Genomic DNA, 4575 nt, shown 5'->3' on the forward strand with positions numbered 1-4575 from the left:
ATTCCACCAAAATACTTTCAAATTTATAGTTTTAAAGGTTCATTCCACCAAAATACTTTCTAATTTATAGTTTTTAAGGTTCATTCCACCAAAATACTTTCTAATGTATAGTTTTAAAGGTTTGTTCCACCAAAATACCTTCTAATTTATAGTTTTAAAGGTTCATTCCACCAAAATACTTTCTGATTTATAGTTTTAAAGATTCGTTCCACCAAAATACTTTCTAATTTATAGTTTTAAAGGTTCATTCCATCAAAATACTTTCTAATTTATAGTTTTAAAGGTTCATTCCACCAAAATACTGCTTTCTGTCCAACTTCTCAGTTTTAAAGGTTCCTTCAGTTGAGGGCTCCTGGTTCTGTGTGAGGGGTTGAGGGTCGATATGGGATGATGAGGAAGATTTCATGTCCCGATGGTCCTGCTAAAGTAACTGAGAGTCATGACATCAAACAATGTCATCAAAATATGCTTGAACTCTTAAAATGGCAATAAAATCTACGGAATCATTTTACCACAAACACTTTTATTGTGTTTTTGTGAGCATCATTTTTCAAACATTATAAAATAAACTTTAAAAAGGGTCCATTCACTAACACTCTTACTTGAAGGTAGTCACTGATATCAGTAAACAGCTGATAAAGATTTGTGTTCATGTTTTAGTTCTCTACTCTGACCTGTGCTGAGACACTGGACCAGAGAGGAAGACCTGCTCAGCCTCCTGCATGGACCAGTTCTGCAGCTCAGTGATGACGATGAGGGATTCAGCATTGAATTCATTTTAAACTTTTTGGAGGAAACAACTGTAAATTAACCAGCAGTTACTGGTGATGCTTCACAGTTTCCAAGCTCAAACGGCCTCCTGCTTGTTGGACTCACAATTTCCAAAAAATGTAGACATCAAAAGTCAAATCATGGTTTTGTGTTGTTTTGTTTTTTACTGGAGGAAAACTTCAAATTGTGATGATGTGTCTGACTTAGAAACTGAACCCCCAAAAATCAAAAAGTCTCCTTCTTCTGTGCCGTGATCTCTGAGCTGATCATGATTGATCTCATCAATAATCCTTGGCAGCCGACCAGTCACACACAGCCCCCCCCCCCCACACACACACTGAGACATGCAGCAGCTCACAGTAACTGCCTCAGTCACACAGCAGATAGACTCCTTTCTACAACAAGATAAGCAGTAGAAAATGGATGGAAGTGATGATGAACTGATGAACAGGTGATTTGTCCAAAAGTCAACATCAGATTCATTTCCAATCTGTGGAAGCAGTTTCATCTTGAGGTTCCAGGTAAGAACAGCCAGCTGTGGGCTGACACACATCTCTTCAGGAGCACTTCTATGCTCCAAACTTGCCAGGTTGAATTGTGTCTGTATTCTGAGGGCAGCAGGAGGACGGAGGAGTGAGGACACACACATTTGGAACTGAGAGCAGCTGTGTGTGGGATTTCCCCAGCAAAGATAAAACCAGCTCCTTCATGCTGGCTATGAAGGCTCACAGTCACACTGACCCTGCTACAAATACTTTGATATGCAACAGACTGGTTTCTCTTCTGGTAGTTTGTTATCAACTGTTGTCACATTTATGGATCAATTTAGCTGACAAGATGAAGGCTCCAAAGGACCAGCTGGAGATGCCAGGGATTGAACTCGGGGCCTCATACATGCAAAGCATGCGCTCTACCACTGAGCTACATCCCCTCTGTCAGAGTCACTGTTTAACTGATGCAGCAACACAAACACAGACACAACATTTTATTCTACATTTTAGGAAAAAAAGGAAGTCAGCCTGTGATCTCAAAGGCTCTGTGATCTCAGGAGTTTCACTGTGATGTCAGCCCACACAACCTTAGACCACAGAGGCAAGTCAGGCTCCAGGAAGCTGAGGCTGCTCCGTTCTCAGTCCAGTCCAGAGTGAAGGTTTCCCTCTCAGAAGCTTTCCAATCCAGCCCAGATCCTCTCTGACTAGCAGGAGTCTTTGACCAGGAAATGAGAATTATATTGAACGTCTGCTCATCCTTAGAATGAAGTAAAAGTATTTGTGTTCCTAAAATAATCTCCAGATGCTAAGATCAATTATTAACATTGATTGACAGCTCTAAACTGACCCATCATCACTATACAGTTGCAAACTGAGGACTGGAATATTTAGAAATCCACAGATGCTCATAACAACTGGTAGTACAAGTACACAGTAGAGACGACTGTAGGAAGTAGCAGTAGTGAGCCTTGAAGAAAATGCAGTAAAGACAGGAAGCCCCATCACATTGTCAGTGTTTCAGTGACTGGCATTGAGAAGAGACTGAGACAAAGTCAGTTATGAATGGAGGGCTGAGTTGGAGCAGAGGGGTGCAGGATCCTGGGGGTGGACTGTCTTTAGGGGGCTGAGGTGTCTGGTGGTCTTGGTGGACCCTCTGCATCTCAAGCTGAGACAACAGAGTCCTGTGTTCTTGAGTCATTGTGTATAGTCTCTGTTGTTGGAGGGCTCAGTGTGGTCCCTGATGGTCTAGTGGCTAGGATTCGGCGCTTTCACCGCCGTGGCCCGGGTTCGATTCCCGGTCAGGGAATGAGTTATTTAGAGGTTGAGGGAGAGGTGATCAGGTGGTCCACATGATGGTGGAGGTGATGAACTGTGAGTCCATCATGGCTCCACTCTCACCCCCATTGTAGTGTTCTTGGTTCACTCTGCAATGGCCCCATGTTGAAGGGTGACTGTCTCATTCAGGTTCAACCCTTTGTTAGACTCTATTAAGTCACTGACTCCTGCAAGGACAAACTCTGTAAAGTATATCCATGGTGAGGCCTCCCTCAGGAACTAGAACACCAAAGATGAACTGCACTTCATCCGTCAAGCTCAGTTGTGTTGGTGTTCTATGAAGTACTGCCTTCAGAAAGGCACCAAGGATGTCCTGTTGGTCCTCACTGTCCAGGTAGACAGGCTCAGGAAGAGGATCACACAACTAAAATACAGTAAAATTAAATAAATACATCCATCCATTGTCTTCCGCTTATTCCTACACATTAAGGGTCACGGGGGGGGGGGTGGAGCCTATCCCAGCGTCAACGGGCGAGAGGCAGGGTTCACCCTGGACAGGTCGCCAGTCCATCACAGGGCCAACATAGAGAGACGAACAACCATTCACACTCACATTCATACCTACGGTCAATTTAGAGTAGTCAAAGTACAAATACATATTTATTTTTAAGAATCAGTGTATTACAAGTACTTTCAGGAAAAAACTAACCAAAATGTTCTTAAAAAACAAAACCAAAATGTTGTTAAAAAAAACAAAACAAAAATGTTCTTAAAGAAACAAAACAAAAATGTTCTTAGCAAAAACCTCTTCACCGTGTGTGTACCGCACATCTGTAAAGTGAGTGTGTGAGAGTGTGTGAGCGTAAGTGTGTAACAGTCAGTGAGCGTGACAAGAACTCCTGAAACGCTTCATCAAAGTGCTTTCAAATCTTGTTCAACTGCAACATCGTCCATTCAAACCTGACCTCATCGGTTTGGCATTGTGAAGTTTGTCACTTCAAATCTTCATTCAAGACAATTTCACCTTTAATGCATGGACTTCATTCAATGATGACCTCATCAAAACCTTCAACCTGTCTCTTAGATTCAAGACCTTCTAGGCTGCTGGATGAAGTCTTTCCCTCTGTGAGTCGATTAGAGTTTGTACTCATTTATGATAAATCTTAGATCTAACCAAAATTTAAACATGGTGTTCCTCAAGGTTGTGGGGCCGATACTCTTCATTTTATATATGCTTCCTTTAGGTCATGTTATTCAAAAACACTCCATCCATTTCCACTGTTACACAAATGATACCCAGTTTATTTCTCAATAAAGCTGGATGAAGGCCAACAGTTGTCTAAACTACAAGCATGCATTCCAGACATGAAGGCCTGGATGACTTATAACTTTTCACTGTTCAACTCTGATAAGACAGAAGTTCCTGTGCTTGGCCCCAAACCCTTCGAGACACATTATCTAGTGATGTCACTGCTCTATTGTGACTCTTTATTATCAGGCTGTACTAACAAGTGTTTGAAGACTCTGCAGCTGGTCCACAATGCAGCTGCATGCAAATTGACAGGAACTAAGAAGCAAGACCCCCAAGTCTTAACTTCGCTGCACTGGCCTCCAGTAAAATCCAGCGTGGAGTTTAAAATCCTTCTCCCCGCTTGTGAAGCTCTTCAAGGACAATTCCAGTGCAAAACAAACCTAATGTGTGTTCTTGTGTTATTAATTATTTTGAAGAATTGCAGGGATGTATTTTTGCAGCATCCAAATGTAACCAAGTTTGTGCGCATACCGCAAATTAGCTCCCAACACAGGTTGAACTGAAAAGTCAAGCGGAATCTCATGTCTTTCATGATGTTTCTGGTGTTGAAGCAGGTATGTGGAGGGTGGGGAGCTGATCAGTCCTCCGAGTTGGAAGCACCTGGGCCCATTTTTGATTTACTGTTGTGTTTTAATAGTTAGATACATTCATTATTTGACTTTCAACCTGCTTCTCCCACTCTTTTCTCACAGCTTCAGTGCCATGTTTAGACAAATGGTTTCTCCC

The 4575-nt window shown here is 42.2% G+C and overlaps 2 non-coding genes across 2 annotated transcripts; one reads left to right on the forward strand and one right to left on the reverse strand.

The window, feature by feature from the left end:
- Positions 1 to 1630: 1630 nt before the first annotated feature.
- trnaa-ugc (transfer RNA alanine (anticodon UGC)) lies at positions 1631 to 1702 on the reverse strand. The gene has a single exon. It is a non-coding gene; the product is annotated as a tRNA-Ala (tRNA).
- A 794-nt stretch (positions 1703 to 2496) lies between these two features.
- Positions 2497 to 2568, forward strand: trnae-uuc (transfer RNA glutamic acid (anticodon UUC)). The gene has a single exon. It is a non-coding gene; the product is annotated as a tRNA-Glu (tRNA).
- The last annotated feature ends 2007 nt before the right edge of the window (positions 2569 to 4575 follow it).

Source organism: Aulostomus chinensis, chromosome 1, assembly GCF_037954235.1.
Source record: "Aulostomus chinensis isolate RoL2024-O1b breed Wild chromosome 1, RoL_Achi_v1.0, whole genome shotgun sequence".
NCBI classification, from domain to species: domain Eukaryota; kingdom Metazoa; phylum Chordata; class Actinopteri; order Syngnathiformes; family Aulostomidae; genus Aulostomus; species Aulostomus chinensis.